The sequence below is a fragment of the Phyllostomus discolor genome, chromosome 3 (genome assembly GCF_004126475.2).
Source record: "Phyllostomus discolor isolate MPI-MPIP mPhyDis1 chromosome 3, mPhyDis1.pri.v3, whole genome shotgun sequence".
In the NCBI taxonomy this organism is placed as follows: domain Eukaryota; kingdom Metazoa; phylum Chordata; class Mammalia; order Chiroptera; family Phyllostomidae; genus Phyllostomus; species Phyllostomus discolor.
Genome location: NC_040905.2, coordinates 161,894,595 through 161,915,663, shown reverse-complemented (window position 1 = coordinate 161,915,663; position 21,069 = coordinate 161,894,595). Strand labels below are relative to the sequence as shown.

General features: G+C 43.2%; 1 non-coding gene across 1 annotated transcript; it reads left to right on the top strand.

The window, feature by feature from the left end:
• The first annotated feature begins 20,278 nt into the window (after positions 1-20,278).
• On the top strand, positions 20,279-20,385 carry LOC114513727. The gene has a single exon (XR_003685859.1). It is a non-coding gene; the product is annotated as a U6 spliceosomal RNA (small nuclear RNA).
• The last annotated feature ends 684 nt before the right edge of the window (positions 20,386-21,069 follow it).

Below are 21,069 nucleotides of genomic sequence, written 5' to 3'. Positions count from 1 at the left end.
CTGGGCCAAGCTCAAGATTTTAAAGATTGCTATTAAAACACTGATGTATTAACATATTAAGATACTATCATTATACAGATACCTTTTTAAAAAATTAATTACTCAAACGAGTGTTGGTAGATAGCAGAACTTGATGGCTGGGGGCACATTGAGGACTGGGATGTAATGGGAGGGGCTTCAAGAACAATCCAGTTCCAGGCTATTGGTGCTTTTAAAGGAAACCAGTTGTACAGAAAGGTGAGTGGAAGGACCCTCAAGACTAACTCTGCTGTCTTTCCAGTTTTGCCTTGGGCTTATAGTTCACAAGTCTGGAGAACAGTACAGAATATGTGGATAAACAAATGAAAAATATTTTTCATCAAGCACTAATTGACAAGCAGAAAGGAAAAAGATAAATTCTTCTAGAATCTAATCTGTTCTAAAAATCTCACAAGTTTTCTCCAGGGAAGGCCCACAGTGATGAAGAGCCCTGTTATAGGATGAGAATTCATCACAGGTCAGGAGAATTCTAAGCTGCTGTGAAGATCCCATGCCCAGACTAATATCAAATTGCAAGAAGGGAGAGTGATGCAAATGCAATGAGGGGGGAGAGTGAGTTGTAAAGCAACTGATAGAGGGAACCTGAAGTAGGACAACACCGGGCGGTACTCCGACTGCCCATTCTGGATTAAGGCAGTCCACAGTGGTGTGTTGCAATTCCTAAAACAAATAGGAGGAGCCATTCCTGTGTTCTTCTGGCTAACTAATGAAGTGCCTAGTTATAAGACTTATCACTTAGGTATATTTCATTTTACAGTTTTGACAGTGTTTCTTATTTGGTCCTTAAAACAACTAGATAATGGTTAGGTGCAGGTCCTGTTCTCTCCTTTTTCAGACAGAAAGCTGAAAGGGAGCCAGTTTAAGTGACTTCATATCAGACAAGCAGCAAAGCTAGTCATTTGACTCCTGAGTCAGTGCCCTTCCCACTCCACTGTCAAGAATAAAGCAGGTTTGTCAGGTATAACTGAGAAATGGACAGAGGCCCAAGAGCTCTGAGACAAAGGGAATGGAGACCTACTCTGGGAGCCACTCCACACAGAAAATGGCCTTGGGAAAACTGCTGCTCTCAGGATGGTTGGAGGTCAAGCTCAACCTGCTCCTAGGTTTCAAACATATCATTAAAGTTAGCTTTGTTGGGTCATTCTGTGGTCTGGGCCATGAGTTGAGATTGATCAAGGGGAAGGAAGGGTATAAGCAGAAGTCGGTCGGGCACCTGCCATTTTTCCGGCTCCTGCCTCTCTTCTCAGGGATATGAAGACACCCAAAGTAACCCTTCAGGGGCCACAAGTTGGGAATCCTCTAAAATGATTGCTCTTGACAAGGGCTAGAAGGCATACTGTCAGAGATCTAGGGTGCCTAGGCAGCCTCTGCTTATAACAAGCCTAGAATAGAGACACAAGAGCCTTTAAATCAGTGTAAAAATGTGGCTATATCAGCATATTCCTTGGCCATTATTGCAATAATGCTCTGAAATAAAAACACTCATTGACACACTACCAAAAACATTTGTTTTCTTGCTCACAAAACTATGGGTTGTCTGAGCCCCCTCTGGACTGAGGCTGGAGGTCTAGCCTCAGGCCTGCTGCCTGGTCTCCACCATTCTAGTCTTGGTCACGGTTGGTAAATGGCATAAGCATGAAAGAGCAAGCCAAACCTCATGAGCACATTTAAAGCCTGCTTGTGTCACAGGGTCATTAACACTGCATTGACCAGAACAAGTCATGGATACCAAACAGGGGAATGTACTCTGTGCTAGTGGGAGGATCTGCAAAGTCATTTAGTGAAGAGCACAGATGCAAAACACTAAAACGTGGAGATAGTGAAGCATTGTAAACAATGGTCCGAAGCACCACAATCAGTCAGTAATCTGACAAACATTACTATGAGTAACATTTAAAAATAATAAAACAGCAGCTAACATTTATTGTCTTATCATGTGTTAGGCACTGTTGTTAAGTACCTTGCATGTATTAATTCATTTCATTCTCACATCAATACTGTACAGTAGATACTACTGTGATCCACATTTTACAGACGAAACAACCCTGGCACAGCTAGGTTAAGGAAGAACTAAGATCACACTACTAATGACAGAGGAGGACAGTGACAGTTACATTGGAAAGGATCACTGTCCATTTCCTCTTTCCCTTTTGTGTCTCTCCTACTTTTCCCTGCCCTCCCCCAACCCTGTCCCTCCCTCTATGTGCCTGGTCTTGGGAAACTGTGACATTTTGTCACCCAAGCCAGAACACTGAGTGTCGCCGTGAGGCCCCTTTCACTTGCCTCCTGTCCCAGTATTTGTGTATTAGGTTCTACCGTGTGTACCTCCTTCACTCCTCCCACACCTGCTCCCCCCTCTTCATTTTATGTCGTTGCTCTTCCACATCTTTTTTTTAAAAAAAATTTTATTGAATTTGTTGGGGTGACATTATATTTAACAAAATTGTACAGGTTTCAGGTATACAGTTCTACAATACATCATCTGTACACTGTATTGTGTGTTCATCACCTGAAGTCAAGCCTCCTTCTGTCACCACTTATCCCCCCCTTTACCCTCTTCTGTCTGCCCTGCTGCTTCTTTCCCAAAGAATCCCCCATCCTTAGTCCTGACCCTTATTATTGCTATCAGAGGGGTTTTCCAAAGACCTGGACAAGCTATTCTCCTGTTTCAGAGTTTCCACATTCCCCAGAGCTTTTAGGATACAGTTGGCTTAGTGTTCTAGGCCTTCATTTTCTAACACTCCATTTCACTTTTCTCTAGCTTTCCACACGACCTGCAAGTCCTGTGCAGTTCCTTTGCACGTGCCACACCCTCTGTCTGCATCCCCTGCTCCCCTTCTTCACCTTGTGAGCTCCTACTTATATAGAGTCTTACCTCTGGGAAGTCTCCAGTTTCTCCCTAGTCTGACAATGTCCCTTCTCTGCCTCCAGCAGACCATGTCCACACTTTGTGGCATTCACCAGACTACATTGCAACAATGAATTCCATTCTCTGCTTCTTCATCTTTAGTGTTCTGAAAATGTGATTCATGACCTTCCTGTTTCAGAATCACTTGTGACGTGTGTTTAAAATACAGGCTCCTGGGTCTTATCCCAGACCCACCAACTCAGAATCTTTGTGGGGCAGAGCCTAGGAATCTGCATTTTAAACATTTCCCAAGATGAGTCTGACTTGTACCAAGTGTAAGAACCACCACACTAGCTAAGGAAGTGGCCATTTTTTGTACCCCCAGCATCTAGCACAGTGTCTGGCACAAAGTAAGCACACAATGAATGTGTTCTGAGTGAAGGAGTTAAATGAGCAGCACTGGTCAAGGACAACCAAATAGAAGGCCAACAGATTCGGCTGCAGAGATCCAGAAGCCAGCAGATGGCGCTGTGTCAATATAAATGCTCTTCCCGTGAGGGACAGGAGGAAGAGTTTTGTTTTACCGGAATTCAAGCCTCAAGTGCTGCATAATTAAACTTAGTTTTTCCTATTCAGTTTGTCTACCATTGTCCTACTTGCATAAATAAATGTATTGTTGAAGACATGAAGACTTCAAGAAGAAAAACAAGTGGAAGGAGACTAGTTATAGAGGAGAGCTCAGCAGGTAAGGAAGGAGATGGGAAGGATATTCTAATTACTCCTTTTTCCATCCTCAGCAATAGAAAGCTGCTTCCAGCAAGCACTAGTGTTGTGAAATTACCCAAAGCATTCAAAAGAATATGTCATTTCAGCAAGAGGGTGGAGCCATCCAGTAAGTTCTATTAGTCATCATCTGTTTCCTTTATGCACTATGAAATGCCAGAGTGATTAACCTTTTAAAATCATTTTCCTTAAAAACAGAAGTCTGAAAGCCCAGGTATTCCTCCTGGGGTAAGTACGTTATTCTCCTGAGGTGTTGGAACTAAGTTCACAGTCTAAAGGCCAGGGGCCCCATAGACAACTCTCCCTCCCGCTCTGAGTCTCCCCTCTCTTCCCCTCCCCCCAGGCACCCCTGTGCAAATAACTGATAGCACTGGCCTGGGATGCTGGGAAGACTATCAGGCAAGGCCAGAGCTGAAGCTGAGCCGTTTCCCTCCCAAGGCGGAGCTTTCAGCCAGAGGCCTTCAGAAGGGAACCAGGGAGGAGCTTGTAGCCTTACCAGCTCTAGGTAAAATGAAAAGGGTGGTAGGCCCAAAGAAGGAGGTGGCAAAACCCCTGCTCTCAGCCCCGTCTCACTCTTATTGGGAAGGCATTTAAAGGCATCACATGTCCTGACAGGCATGGCTCAGCTGGTTGAGCATCACCCTGCAAAGTGAAAGTTTACTGGCTTGATAGCCAGTCAGGGTTGCAGGCCCAGCACCCCGGTTGGGGCGCATGCAAGAGACAGCTGATCGATGTTTTTCTCCCTCTTTTTCCCCCTCCCTTCCCCTTGCTCTAAAAATAAGTAAATAAAATCTTTAAAACAATAAAGGCATCACACACATTAAGGACAATATATGGTACAAATAACTATCAAGTCCTGAATGACCATGAACTAAAAGGAAGTACCTTAAAGTAATGAGAGAAGATACAATTCCCATTTCCATTTCCTTTTATTTCTCTTTTTATTACAATTTTTTTATTGTTGTTCAACTACAGTTTTCTGCCTTTCCCCCCACTCCTCCTCACCTCCCTTGACGCGTGCCCATCTGCCTGCAGTGAGCACGGAACGGGTTCGTCGGTCGAAACACAAGAAAGACATACACAGAGACAACCAGGTCCTGTGGGGGAATAGGGACAGAATGGCCACCCTCTCTCTAGTGGGGAGAGTGCCCCGTCTCCATACCCAAGCAGATTTTTATTGAGAAAACAGACTAAGTTTGTGGATTCATAGTCTGGCAGAAAAGATCAAAAGATGTAGGTAACTGACAAAGGTGCAGACAGGATTCCTGCTGTGATTCTGGGCAAAGGTTTGGGGTTTTCACATATGGCTCAAAGGGTTAGTTTTGGTTTCCTGTCTGTACCTTTAAATTTCAAGTTAATAACATCCTCCAGCAAACAGATCTCACAGGATCTTGCATATTCTATGTCCCACGCCTGATTATCCCGGGGCCCACCTTTCTGGTCTGGGCTGCACTGCCCCTGCAGGCAGAAGACAGAGGCAGTCAGGAGACTTGGATTTCTCACATCTAAGAACAAAAACTCAGGCTTTGACAAAGCCAAAGGGGGCAGGGGTTCCTGTCGATCACCCCTTCATTTCCACAGCCCCGTGAATTTCTTCCCTAGGCATTCCCACGTGATCGCGTCTGTCTTAGATTCATTCTCTTTCTTAGAGAATTGTTACCCGTCACTGACTGCCGATCATGCAAAAGGGAAGCCAGGCATTAGAACAGGCAGTGTTCATACCAGGGAAATAAGATTTGTCTCCTCAGTGGCTCCTGGTCCGGAGGTCTTTCACTCAGCCTAAGTCACAGGGGGTTACAGCTTCCTAAGACCAGGCAGGGCAGTCCCCAACACTCCCTCCCCTACATTTCCTTTTATTTCTTGAACAATCAAATTCAAAAGTTATTAGGTGGAGACCAAACAAGGCTGGGACTTCGTGGCCTGCTCCTGGTCACAGCTGTAGCACAGGGCATCCTCCTGGGCTCTCCACATGTGGTTTGTTTGTCCTTGATGAGGGGTTGGCTCACCACTACCCTGAATGGGGTCAGTGGCCAGGATGTTGGGGAGCACCAGGCACGAGTGTGTCAGGTGGCAGATGTTCTTGTCTTTGTCCAATGTCTTTTCTCCCAATCTGGGAAGAAGGCCCGCTCTGGGGCTGAGGGAGCTGTCCCTGGGAGCAGGAGAGCCAAGCCTGCCCCAGCTGCAGGCAGCACCCATGGTCTCTGGCCATACTGAGCACTCAGAGGAAGCATTTTGCACAGTCTGGGCAGCCTGAGTAATAATGGCACTAGCACCAGCAGTAATGCAGTAATATCTGTCTCCAAGAAGGCAAGAGCTTCACCTGGGTGTTTGAGGTGACAGTAGCCAGCTGAGAGCAGGTTCCACAGGCCACAGAATACATGTTAGGTGACTAGGGAGGCAGATCTGGTTCAGCTTGCTCAGGAAGGGCCACATGGAGGGGAACAGGGAGCCATCCAGCCAGAGGTCCCACCCCCACAGGACAGGCCCTAGCCTGCAATGCTGGACTGGACAAGATGCCAAGACTCAGCCTCAGAACAGCCATAGACTAGGAAGGGGATGATTTTGCCTCTTTGCTCATAGCAGGGAGAACACATCCTCCAGATCAGAGAGAGGCAGATCTGCTTCCTTCTGGTCCACAGTGAATTGTGTGTGTGTGGGTGGGAGCGGGGGATCTCTCTGCTTCTCGGAAAAGATCCTACCATTGGAGGGATGGGAAAGAGAAGTTCCCCTTCTTTCCATTTCTCAGGCAGTCTAGAGAGGGTAGCCCTGCAAGATGAGGGAGTCTTTGGGAGAATCCCCTTCTCTCTGTCCCTTCTGCTCAAGCTGGCAGAGGGTTAGGAGTAGGTGCTGCTGGGGGAAAGCTGTGGTCAGACTTTTCCTGCCCTGGAGGCTGTAGAAGATAACTCAACAGGCTAAGGTCAAAGCTGCTCTGGGCTGGGCCTTCAGCTGGGATAAGGATCAGCCACTGGTGCCCAGAGGGTTGGGTTCTCTCAGGGAGAACTGGTGCCCTGGGTCAGAGGAGCCAGCTCTCTGGTGCTGTTATTATTGTGAGCCCAGGGCTGGTTCCTCCTCCTTCTTAGATGGTTTGTTAGATCCAACATGGTTTTCAGTTCCTCAAATCCACTCTTCTCTCATATTCCTCATCTCAGAACTGGTGCCACTGTTACCATGGGTATTTAGCTGGGAAAGGGGAGCAAAAAAGTAGACATTGAGCTGAATGAAATGTGTAACATAGGCCTATTTGCTTCACCTGGAAACTACGGCTTCACGCTCCAGGGGAGCATAGCATATGCTCCACCAAAAGGACTGACACTCCTCTCTTTCCCACTCTGGCACGACATTGCCAGGTGGGAGCAGGGGAAGGCAGGCACATGAAAAACAGAAATCAAAATGGCACAGGAAGAGGTGCTTGACCAAAGAGGCCTGTCAGTCTAGCCTGGGAAGAAGGGATTAGTTGGGAGGTGAGCTTATCAGAAGCCCATGGAAGCCTGGGAAGTTGATTGGTTCTTCTTTTTTTTTTTTTTTTTTTTTAAGATTTTATTTATTTATTTTTAGAGAGGGAAGGGAGGGAGGGAGAGAGAGAGAGAGAGAGAGAGAGAGAGACATCAATGTGCGGTTGCTGGGGGTTGTGGCCTGCAACCCAGGAATGTACCCTGGCTGGGAATGGAACCTGGGACACTTTGGTTCCCAGCCCGCGCTCAATCCACTGAGCTACGCCAGCCAGGGCTGATTGGTTCTTCTGAAAGGCACCTGGCCCATCCCAAACCCAAGCTCCTGGTTATAAAACTCCAGGGAACAAAGAAATCTCTCTTTCTCTCCCTGTCCCTCTCCCTTTCACCTCTCACTGTGCACTCACCTGTCCTCTCCATGGCCTTATGGACCTGGCAGCCACATGGCCCATGGCTGTGCAAGTCCACACACAGACTTCAGGAGGGAGCCTGAAGTGAACTATAACTGGAAACACACACTAAGCTAGCTGGATGCTGGGCTGGACTATACTTTAATATGGAGCATAAACTCTGGACAGTGGCCTTCTTCCTGGCCCTACTGAAAATGAGACTGGACTTTTTCCATGGTGAGATAGACAGAGATGGCACATTGGGAAGTCAGGAGGGGAACCCCCTTAATTGTATATCATCAATAAACCATACCACAGAACCACATCCTCTCGTGTGGGTCTCAGGAAATTCTTTTCCTTTAAACACTGCAAGAGCCCCACTTCTCCTGGTAACACCACCATCTACCAAATGGTTTAAACCAGGAAGTTGGATATGATCATTGATTCAGCCCTTTCCCTACCCCTTCATATCAAATCCATTAGCAAGTCCTTTCATTTTTACTTCTTAAATATGGCACTTCCCTCTCTACTGCCACCACAATAATCAAGACCATCCTCACCTGCTGCTCGGACCATGAGAGGAGCCTCCTTATTGGTCTCCTCACTTCCTCTTTTAGTCACCCCCTCCAATTCACACCTCACCTACCAACCTGGGATTCTTCGGCACAGCGCCCTGCTTATTCCTTCAGCATACTTGTCACAAGTCACAAGTCTTTATTTTGTTCACTTTATTGTTGTCTCCTCCACTGCACTGTGGCACCGGGAGTGAGGAACCCTGTCTGCGAACTGCATCGTTGTGTACTTCCTAGCAGCGCAGCGCAGAAATAAGGTAGTTTTTAGATGAATGGCACTGGACCAAAGAGTTTAGTTTTGAGTCAATAAACAATGAGTCAGTAAGCAATAAAAACTAGTTTCAAATGAATGGCATTAGATCAAAGAATTTAAATTTGAGTCAATAATCAATGAGAATTATATATATTTTAAAAAAGGACTGATAAAAAATAGACCATCACTTCCGGCAAGATGGAGGAATAGGTGGATGCACCGTACCTCCTCGCACAACCAAGATTAGAAAACCAATAATTTACAACAATAATTTACTATCAGAATAACACCCAGATCCGGCAGAGGATTTATCTGAATGGAAGTCGGGCAGCCAAGAAGTTGAAGTAGACGCGTTCATCCGGACTGGTAGGAAAAGACGAGCCTGGCAGGCGCGGGGCTGGCTTGGGTCAGCGGCGCGTGGAGGTCGGGGGAAGGTTTGGCGCGAAATCGGCGCAAAAGCCATCCGGCGCGCAAGAAGGCAGCGGTGATCCCTGAGTACGCAAGCTGCAGCTAGCAGACCCAGAGGGGCAGCGATTGTGGACCAGGGCAGAGCTTGTGGCCCAGAAGCCCAGACAAGGGTCTGAGCCCAGAGGAACGGAACTACCGCCATTGTTTTCTCCCGCCCCGCCCCACCCCGCCCCCACATATAACGTCACAATCTAGCGACTGGGGTGCCCAGCCCCGGTGGGCACCTAAGGCTCCGCCCCCCACCATAACAAGAGCAACCAGACTGGAAAAAAAAAGGAGAGACGAGGGGGAAAAAAAACCATGTTTTCAACAGAGCAGATCAGTCCCCCAGGACTCATCCTTTTGAGCGACCAAGAATTAGCCAGTCTATCAGATGCGCAGTTCAAAACACTGGTGATCAGAAAGCTCATGGAACTGGTTGATTTTGGTCAAAATTTAGATGAAAGAATGCAGATTACCATAAAACAGATGCAGGAAGACACGCGGAGGAGAGCCAATAGTGAAAGGAAGGAATATGAGTCTCAAAACAATACAGTGGACCAGAAGGAAGATAGAATCAACCAAGCAGGAAAGCATGATGAAATAAGAATTCAAAAAATTGAGGAAAAGATTAAGAGCATCCAAGACACCTTTAAACGTTCCAATATCCGAATTATAGGGGTACCAGAATCAGAAGGGGAAAAGCAACAGATTGAGCACATATTTGAACAAATAATAAAGGAGAACTTCCCCAATCTGGCAAAGGGAACAGTCTTCCAAGAAATCCAAGAAGCTCAGAGAGCCCCAAAGAAGTTGGACCCAAGAAGAAACACACCAAGGCACATCATAATTACATTAGCCAAGGTAAAAACGAAGGAGAGAATCCTAGAAGCAGCAAGAGGTAAGGGGACAGTCATCTACAAAGGAGTTCCCATCAGACTGTCAGCTGATTTCTCCAAAGAGACCTTACAGGCAAGAAGGGGCTGGAAAGAAATATTCCAAGTCATGAAAGACAAGGACCTACATCCCAGATTGCTCTATCCAGCAAAGCTCTCATTTAGAATGGAAGGGCAGATAAAGTGCTTTTCAGATAAGGTCAAGTTAAAGGAGTTCATCATCACCAAGCCCTTATTTTATGAAATGCTAAAGGGACTTATCTAAGAAAAGAAGATAAAGAAAAAACATGTATAGTAAAAGGACAGCAAACTCACAAATATTAACAACCACACCTAAAGCAAAACCAAAAGAAACTAAGGAAACAATTAGAACAGGAACAGAACCACAGAAATGGAGGGCACATGGAGGGCTAGCAGCAGGGGGGTGGGAGGAGGAGAGAGGGGGAAAAGGTATAGAGAATAAGTAGCATAGAATGTAGGTTGAAAATAGATAGGGGGAGGGCAAGAATAGTACGGGAAATGTAGAAACTAAAGAACTCATAAGTATGACACATGGACATGAACTAAAGGGGGAAATGTGGGTGGGAGGGGGGTACAGGGTGGAGGGGAGAGAAGGGGGGAAATGGGACAAATGTAATAGCATAATCAATAAAATATATTAAAAAAAATAGACCATGAAGACATAGTGGGGGGCATGAAGGCAGCTGGATGGACATTAATTAAAGTCTTCCTTAATAGCAGCTTCCCAGTTGATGGGGCTTAAGGTAGTGACATAAAATTCAAGGGGCAGGGGTGGGAGCCTAGAGAGAGTTTAAAGGAGCAGTTGCTTCTTTGTGAATGTGTTGGGGAGAAGAGGCATTAATGTTGTGAGTCTGGTGAACCAGAAAAATACCATTACTTCATCTCTTTAAAAAGAAGTTGCTCGACTAGTGAAAACCTCAGATTTGAAAGGAAAATGAGCTTAGTTTTTAGATATGTTGAGTTTAAAATGATAAATATTTCCAATGAGCTACTGAAAACAACCAAACTGGGAAGCGTCTTTGACACTTTGGTCAGCCGTGAAGTAGTCATGGCGTTTATTATTCTTGATTTCCTTATCTGTAAAGGCAAGGAATTGAAATAAATTCTATAGCAGTAGCAGAAAACAGAGGGGTAAACTTTACACTTCAAAATCCTGTTAAGCACATTTTAATGACACAGCCAAATAATTCTGAACTGTAATTTTGTTACATCAAACATGACCACTCATAGGTTTGTCTGTCTATTAAAACCACAAAAGTTTTAATTGTACGAGTACCTGTCAGAGTTTATTTAATTTTTACTTATGTATATTTTTCTGTGTTTTCCATATTTTCTGTGGCAACATGTAGTATTTTTATAAATCAAAAAAAAAAGTAGGACACATTTTTTAAACAAGAAAATAAAAGACTCACTGTGTCAACTTTTGAATGAAAACCTTTGGGGTAAGCCCTTGCCTTTACACACCGAATGTATGTAAGCACAGAAGTTACTAAATGTTCCCAGAAATCACTGGACATTTCCCTCCAAGAAGTACACACATGTTGATGTTTCTTGGAATTTCTTGCAGCTGGTTTCCCTTCTCTAATTTCAGACTGTCTTGGTCCCAAAAAATCACCGGTCTGCAATTATACAATAAGTCCATTGTTCCAATACTTCTCCCTGAAGGCAAAACTTGGGGATTCATCTTTTTTGTTGTTGTTATTATAGTCCCAGACTTAACTATTAACTATTATTCTCAAGGTGGTTTTGATTTCTTAGAGGACTGTCACATCAAAAGTGTCTTTTATGGGTTTATTTTTACTACAGTAGGGCTTTCATTCCAGCAGCAACGGGCTTGGGATGGTGGCGGCAGTGGGTGTGGAGGGCCTGGCAGGGGGGAGGGGGTTAGAAAATAGTGCATGCCAAGTTCAGAGTCCTCTTAGGCTGAAGAAGGGCCCAAAGGTACTTGACTTGGAAAGAGAATGGTCTGGAAATAATGACATCGAGGAATAGTGCAAAAATTGGGTATATTTCACCAGAAGAAGAAGGTAATATGTTAGGTCTTTGTAGCAAGAGAGATTAAATTTACTCATAGAACCAATAGCATTGCAGTAAGAGAGAGAAAGAAGTCAACATGATATACAAAGAACTTTCAAACAATTCGAGTTATTGGGAAATGGAGCACACTGCTTCTGTTTAACATAGACTCTCTCCGTATGTGGGTTTTCAAGAAGAACCTGGAAGGCTGCTCTCTGGGAATCGTATAGGGGGCTGTGTGTTGGATAGAGCATTGGACTTGGTCATCTCTAAGATCCTATCATGCTCTGAGAACCAGTGATGCTATGAATAATTAATTACTTAATTAGTCTGTAAACTCATATTGATCGCACAGATGATATACATTGTTCTTTTAGTTACAGAGTAATCATTTGCTACTTGTGTGTGATTTCAGAGGTACATTTTTCCAATGTCTTCAACTGCATTGGAAGCTCAGGTGTCCATAATATAGAGCCACTTTAGACTCTTTGATGTAATAGGACAGGCTGGGTTGTGTCACAATAACAAACAATCCCCAATCTCAGTAGCTTAAAACAACACAGGTTTATTTCTCACTCAGGCTCTATGTCCGTGGTGGATTGACTACAGCGTCATATTTGTCTCCACTACAGGATCCAGGCTTATGGAGCACCTGTAATTGGAAAAATGCTGGTCACCATGACAAAGGGAAAGAGGAGCTTCACCTTGAAAGTGACATATGTAACTTCTGCTCACACTTCACTGGCCAGAACAAAATGCATGGTCACACCTAAAATCAGGTGGTCAGTGAAACGCACATGCCTTATTTTAAGGGGCAAACAAAAATGATTTAAAATATAAAGAGTGTATAGCCCTGGGTGGGTAGCTGAGCTGGTTAGAGCATTGTCCTGGTATGCCAAGGCTGCGGGTTTGATTCCTGGTCAGGACACATAGAAGAATCAGCCAATGAATGCATAAATGAGTAGAACAACAAGTCATCGTTTCTCTCTCTCTCTCTCAATCTCTCTCTCTCTCCCCCTCTCTCTCTCTCTCTCTCTCTCTCTCAAATTAATCAATATATTTTTTAAACTTAAGAAATAAGAGCATATAATTTATAATTAAAAAAAACAAAAACTTAGATGTGCCTAGAAGTGTTGAAAGGCTTCACTGAAATTGGAAACAATTTTTTTCTTTGTTCTCTTAAGTAGTTACAACATTGTTGCAGGTAGAGGACAAAAGGCTCTAGGCTCCAGAGTAAGATCTAGTTCCAACTCACTGGTTAGGGAAAGGCAAACCTTCTCAGGTGGAAACTAACAAGAATCTATATATCATGTATGGGGTTAGTTTTTTAATACAGAGCTTTGTAAACGGTATAGCTTCCAAGTATCTGGAGATATCAAAGGCCTCGTGCATGCTTGGGGTGGTTGGACAGAGTCTGGGGGTACTGAAACTCCTGAGCCTGTTGTCTTTGGTAATGACCAGCTTCACTCTCTTATTCCTGAGTACTATTCATAATAATAATTACAAACATCATTATTTTGTATGTGCAAGCAAGAAGTACTTTTGGAGACTGATACTGGTGGTGTATAAGCAAGTACCAACCTAGAGAGAGTGAGAAAAATAAGTAATATTTAATGAATGCAATGGACTGAATATTTACCTTCCCTCAAAATTCATGGTTAAATCTCGATCCAGTGTGATGGTATTTGGAAGTGGTGGTCTTTGAGGCATAAGTAGGTCAAGAGTGTGGAGCTCTCAGGGACGAGATCAGTGCCTTTATAAAACCAGGCCAGAGAGCTAACTAGCTCTTTTCAACCATGTGAAGACAGAAGAAAAAGAAGATGGCTATCTGTGAGCCCAGAAGAATGCACTTACCAGGAGCCCTACTGTGCTGGCATCCTGACCCCGGTCTCCAGCCTACAGAGCTGTGAGGAATAAATGTCTACTGCTTAAGCCACTCTATTTGAGGAAATCTGTTAGAGCAGCCCCAACTAAAACAGTGAGTAAGGGTTGCCTAAAACTGTTTTGAATTCAAAGGGTTGTATTTTATTTTGAAATTATGTCCTTACCATTTTTGTGAGAAAATAAATGTTTTTGTACAAATCCCAGAGTGTTGAAACTGCAGATTGTATGTAATCATACTTCACAGGGCCTCCATTGATTCCTCAACAAACGTGCAAAGTACTTGTGCCCAGAAACATTGTTGGGAGAAAGGCAGGCACAAAGCAAAAATAAGGAAAACTGTCTCCTGAAGGAGCTTAAAGTTTGGTTGGGGTTATGAGTAACCAAATGGTCCCCTGGTACAGGAAAGAGATGATGAGGGACTGAAACAAGACTATATGGCTATAGCAATGAAGACGGGAAAAAGCAGATTTGAGAAACACTCAAGAGATAGAATTAATGGGGCTGAGTGGCTAATGGATGAGGAAGAGAGGAGTAGAGGCTAATGACCACGTCTCTGCTTGAGCAAGTGAGTGTACTGGGACGTTCTTCTAACCAAGATGTGAAGAGGAAAGACTATAGAAGGAGGCCAGTGAATTTTGTGAAGACAGTTAGCCTTGTATATAGACTGAGTTTCGAGGTCCCCATGGGGCAACGAGGCTGAAGTTTGCAGTAAACAACTTATGTTTTGCTGCTCAGGGAAGACTACAAAACCGCAATTGTAGATACGGGATTCGTACTCATACAGATGATAAGTTAAAGCCATAGGAATGAAGAAGGTGGTTCAGATAAACAGTAGAGTGAGAGAAACATTGTATACAACTCTAGGAAACACAATTTAAGGGATGAGGAGAGGAAGCAGAGCCTCAGATGAGGTCAAATCACTAGTAGATATTTTGGATATTTTTGATTTAATGAGGTGGGGGAAAAGTCAAGAGAGTGGAACAGAATCCAAGAAGGGTGTGATTAACGACATGAACTGCTGCAGTGGGAAAGGGGTATTTTTTTTCTACTCAGTTTACCATCCTCCCCCCCATCCTCTTTGGGATTTTAGAACTTTATGGTCATTCTCCGGTATTTCCTGAAAAGGAACACTGGAAAAACGGAAATTAAATAAGGCTAAGATTAGGTCTTCCAAGTTGTTCACCACAACCGCCACTAGCACCTCCGGCTTCCTCCTGTTTTCAGCAGATACTTGTGAAAGAATAAAATAAACAAACCTAATTTCATTCCCCCAAAAAGAAAACAAACCTCTTTATAAATTAAAAATACACCGAAATACTGCCTACAGCCTCTCAGATTGGCAAACATTCAAACGTTTAACAATATACTCTTTTGTTGAGATTATAGAGCACCAGGCACTTTTATATATTGCTCGTGGGGATGCAAAATAATATGATTCATATGTATGGGACTTTGGGAGTATCTAGAAAAATTACATATGTATTTACTCTTCGACTCAAGCACCCTGCTTTTAGAAGTATATCCCTAAGTTATACTGGGGAAATTTGAAAATATATATGAGCGGAGCTATTAATTGCCTTAGTGTTTTAACAGCAAGACACTGGAGGTGTCCGTTTTTTTGTGGGCTGTTGAATAGGATTTGGCCCATCTACACAAAAGAAAGCTGTAAAGAAAATGAGAACTGCATGAACTGCTATGGAGTGAATTCTAAGATATGGATTTTTCCATTGGAAGTTAACATGAAGAAAGTTGTGTGTGATATGATATTGTTGACAGGAGAGACCTGGTTCTTCTTGCTGAGGCATGTAAAGAATCATAGATCAGCAAATCTATTAGCGTGCAATCAGTTTATTATTGATCTGTTCCCATGGAAGAGAATGGGACTAGTTAGAATGGAGGATGGAAGCCAAAGTTTCAGGGCAAATCAGGGTGGCAAAAGTAAGAGCAGCTGAAGACCAGGTTGGCAAGCCCCCAGATGGCCTGAGTCCGGGTGCGCAGAAGCCCAGTGGCCAGAGATCCAAGAGTGCCCCCAAGCTCCCTGAGCCCCAAAGAGAGAGAGCAAGTCCTTTGTTCTGAGGACTTACATAGTTGGTGGGACAGAAGAAAAATGTTACATATTGATTGGCAGGTAGAGGTGGTGCCAGCTTTCCTGGGGGGGATGTGACTACCCAAACTTAGGTATGTATGTGAGGGTCTGTTAGCCTGAATCCTTTTTTTGCTCCAGACCCCATTTGTTCATCTTGTTATAAAACAAATATGACAGGAGGCAGTTAATTAAAGTTAGGGCACTTTCCAAAGTTATTTATGGGCTCTTTCTGTAAGCATTAAGGACTCCCTCATAAAACAGATAGTGACCAGAGGTAGCCAATTAATGAAAGTTGTTTTATGGGCTTCTTCTTTGGGCACCATGGACCTTATCCCACATCCCAGGCCCTGGAATGAATACAAAGCTTCAAGGCTTTCTTTCCCAGATAATTGAAATGCTACATAGAATTTCAAGGACTTCCCTCCTTTCTTGCTAACATAGTGTTTCTTGTGATGTTGGAATGCCTGGAAATATTCTCAGACCAGGCTCAAGACTACTGAGTTATTGTGTGAGACATGTTTCCCTCCTCCTCCCTGCCTCAGTTTACTATTCATTCTGCCTAAGCGATAAAGGCGTTTCTTGGCAACCAGGATGCTAGATGCTGGCCAGTAACAGCAGTGCAGTCTCAGAGTTCTTCCTATGCTGTCTCCTGCCTCATTACTACTTATCTAAGAAAGCTGAAGGGAGAAGGAATAAAATTACAGATATATATTTATATATTTTTAAAATAATGCCCTGGCTGGTATGGCTCAGTAAATTGAGCACTGGTCTGCAAACCAAAGGGTCACTGGTTCAACTCCCAGTCAGGGCACATGCCTGGGTTGCAGGCCAGGTCCCCAGTGGTGGGTGTGTGAGAGGCAACCACCCATTGAAGTTTCTCTCCTTCTCTTTCTCCTTCCCTTCCCCTCTCTCTAAAAATAAAATAAATAAAGTCTTTTAAAAAATGTTTTAAAAGGTAAATTTTATAAAAACATAATAATAAATTAATAAAATTAAGGCTAACCCAAAACGTAAAAAAAATTAGCCCTCTCTGGAGGAAGAGAAGGACAGAGTAGAGAGGACAGGGATAGTAACTACATTCTTTTCTTTATATACTATATTTTGTAAATATGACTTGTTTTGTAAATTTTATATAGTTATGAAATAAAGTTAAATTAAAAATCATAAATCCCTAAAAGTTGGAAGTAAAATGAAACAAATGAGTTTAACTGTACATTGAGAAGATATGACCACACAGAGAGGAATTATTTCAAGTACTTTAAAAAGACATTAACCTCACTATATATTCCTTGTGAAATATGTCCTAAGGACAAAAAAATATTGTAAACTCTTTTCTGTTATCATATTGGTGGTGGTAGTGTCGGTGTTGTTATCTGGAACCGTTTTTTTGTGTGTGTTTTGTGGGATAAAGCAATTGAGTAATTATGTTGGGGTATTTGGGAACCAAGATTTTTGCTATGGAAACAAAGAGATACAAATGTAAGAATGATGAGATTAATTTAAATGCCCTGAGTCCTGAGTTTGAATTGGAAGTACTACTCTAAACTCACAGTGTATTTTATCTTAAAAAAGAAAAAAAAATGTATTTTCCTGCTCTATCTACTGAAAAGACCTAGAAACAAGAACAAAATAGCAAAGAGTGCCCCAATTACGGCCTGTAATTACCACTGCCCACTGAAAGAAATCAGAGCTTCTTGGAAAAATGGCTGATTCCAGATCAGAGACAGGAAACAAACAGGTTGAGCCTGGAACACCATGACATCTAAGAAAGCAAGAAAGTTGTCAGGGAATACTTGGGTCGTGCAAAAAGGCTCAGTAATCCAAGAGAACGAATGAGCAGGAGGTTGCTTTGCCTTTTGTGACCCAGTCTCAGAAGTCATACTCACTTCTGCCATATTATTCATGAGAAGTGAGTCACTAAGTCCAACTTACCCTCAATGGGAGGAAAATTATGATCCACCCATTTAAGGGAGTTTTGAAGAATTGGTAGACATATTCTAAAATCACCACAATTGGTCTTTTTTTTTCTTTTAATTTTACTGATTTATGACATCCTAAAGTGATAGAAACTCTAGTCTCAGAAATTTATCATAGTATAAAATAGAATGCAGAGTCAGTTTTTAAAATATTGAATGACTGTATCTACATTTTTCTAATGAAATTAAGGTACATTCTTACTTAGTATTAGGAGAGTCAGACTAAAGGGAACACTAATAATATATAGAATAAATTATTTTTAAAGGTGAAAACAATATGTTGAAATAACTTTTTAAAGATTTTATAGCCCTGGCTGGCATAGCTCAGTGGATTGAGTGCGAGCTGCAAACCAAAGTGTCACAGGTTCAATTCCCAGTCAGGGTACATGCCTGGGTTGCAGCCCATGACCCCCAGCAACCGCACATTGATGTTTCTCTCTCTCTCTCTTTCTCCCTCCCTTCCCTCTCTAAAAATAAATAAATAAAAATCTTTAAACAAACGATTTTATTTATTCACTTTTAGAGAGAGGGGAAGGGAGGGTGAAAGAGAGGGAGAGAAATATCGATGTGTGAGAGAAACACCAGTCAGCTGCCTGTTGCACACCCCCAACTGGGAACCTGGCCCACGCCACAGGCATGTGCCCTGACTGGGAGTCAAACCAGTTACTCTTTGGTTAGCAGGCCAGCACTCAATCCACTGAGCCACATGAGCCAGATCTGAAATAATTTTTAAAATTTTCAGTTATTTGAAGAAACTTGGACTTCCGGCAAGATGGAGGAATAGGTGGACGCACCGTACCTTCTCGCACAACCAAGAACAGAACAACAATAATTTACAACAATGATTTGCAGTCATAATATCAGAACTGTCAGAGGATTTATCTAAATGGAAGTCGGACAGCCTAGAAGTTGAAGTAGACCTGTACATCCAGACTGGTAGGGGACGACGAGCCGAGCGGGCGCGGCACTGGCGCGGGTCGCAGGCGCACGTAGGTCGGGGGAAATCTGGCGCAAAATCAGTGCGACAGCAATCCGGGGCGCAAGAGCGCAGCTGTGCAGCGGTGATCCCTGAGTACGCAAGCAGTGGCTGGGGGAATCAGTGGGGCAGCGATTGTGGACCAGGGCAGAGCTCACGGCCCAGAAGCCCAGGGAAGTGTCTGGCTCCAGGAGAACAGAACTACCGCCATTGATCCCTCCTGTCCCCGCTCCCACCCCTGCCCCCACGTATAACGTCACAATCTAGCGACTGGGGCACCCAGCCCCGGTGAACACCTAAGGCTCCGTCCCCCACCGTAACAAGAGCGACCAGACCGGAGAAAAAATAAATAAATAAATAAAATAATAGGAGAGATAGGGAAAGACATAAGACATGTTTCCAGCAGAACAGATCAGTCCCCCAGGACTCATCCTTTTGAGTGACCAAGAAATAGCCAATCTATCAGATGCACAGTTCAAAACACTGGTGATCAGGAAGCTCACGGAACTGGTTGATTTTGGATGCAAATTACATGAAAAAATGCAGATTACCATAAAAGAGATGCAGGAAGATATATGGAGGAGAGCCAATAGTGAAAGGAAGGAATCTGAGTCTCAAAACAACACAGTGGACCAGAAGGAAGATAGAATCAACCAAGCAGGAGAGCATGATGAAATAAGAATTCAAAAAATTGAAGAAAAGCTTAAGACCATCGAGGACACCTTTAAACGTTCCAACATCCGAATTATAGGGGTACCAGAAGGGGAGGAACAACAAGTGGAAAAGTTATTTGAACAAATAATAAAGGAGAACTTCCCCAAACTGGCAAAGGAAACACTCTTCCAAGAAATCCAAGGAGCCCAGAGAGCCCCAAAGAAGTTGGACCCAAGAAGAAACACACCAAGGCACATCATAATTACATTAGCCAAGGTAAAAACGAAGGAGAGAATCCTAGAAGCAGCAAGAGATAAGGGGACAGTAACCTACAAAGGAGTTCCCATCAGACTGTCAGCTGATTTCTCAAAAGAGACCTTACAGGCAAGACGGGGCTGGAAAGAAATATTCCAAGTCATGAAAGACAAGGACCTACATCCCAGATTGCTCTATCCAGCAAAGCTCTCATTTAGAATGGAAGAGAACATAAAGTGCTTTTCATATAAGGTCAAATTAAAGGAGTTCATCATCACCAAGCCCTTACTTTATGAAATGCTAAAGGGACTTATCTAAGAAAAGAAGATAAAGAAAAGACATGTATAGTAAAAGGACAGCAAACTCACAATTATTAACAACCACACCTAAAGCAAAACCAAAAGAAACTAAGGAAACAACTAGAATAGGAACAGAACCACAGAAATGGAGGGCACATGGGGGGCTAGCAATAGGGGTGGGAGGAGGAGAGAGGGGGAAAGGGTATAGAGAATAAGTAGCATAGAATGTAGGTTGAAAATAGATAGGGGGAGGGCAAGAATAGTATGGGAAATGTAGAAACTAAAGAACTCATAAGTATGACATATGGACATGGACTAAAGGGGGGGAACGTGGGTGGGAGAGGGGGCACAGGGTGGAGGGGAGTGAAGGGGGAAATGGGACAACTGTAATAGCATAATCAATAAAATATATTAAAAAAAATTTTCAGTTATTGAGTGCTTGCCTTGGCAGCACATATACTAAAATTGGAATGATACAGAGAAGATTAGCATGGCCCCTGCTCAAGGATGACACACAAATTCGTGAAGCATTCCATATTTTATATAAAGGACACATGGACAAAACCAAGGGGGAGGGTGAAAGCAAGGGAGGGAGGTGGGTTTGAAGGAGGAGAGGGGTGGGGAGAAAATACGGACAACTGTAATTGAACAATAATAAAATAATTTAAATTTAAAAAAGAAATAAGAAAAAACTTTATGAGAGAGAGAGGGAGAGAAACTACTACTTGTTGTTTCACCTGTCCATGCATTCATTGGTTGTCACCTATATGTGCCCTGACCAGGGACTGAACCAGCAACTTTGGTGTATTGGGATGACTCTCTAACCAATTGAACTACTTAGACACATTAAACTTAGGGCTGCTTAGGGCACATTGAAACAATTTAAAAAAAATAAAAGGGTGAAGGATTTTAGGTAAGAAAATACTGAAGGGTAGGGTAAATTCTGAAGGGTAAATTAATTTGTAGTGTCACTAAAAATTCTCAGTGGGATAAAAGGAGAGTGGATCTACAGGATTGCTACAAGCAAATGAACAAAGGACAAATCTTAGCTTCTTATCTTCCAAATATCCCCAGGTTCATCATAATCATAAATTTTCACAGTAGGCTGGATATAATCCTGTAGTTTCCTTTATTGGAAATCATCTCTTGTGCGAAGTACCTGACAAGCTAAACAAGAGCCCTTTTTCCTCCTCATTTCCCCGGACACTCGCACCGATCTTGCAGCA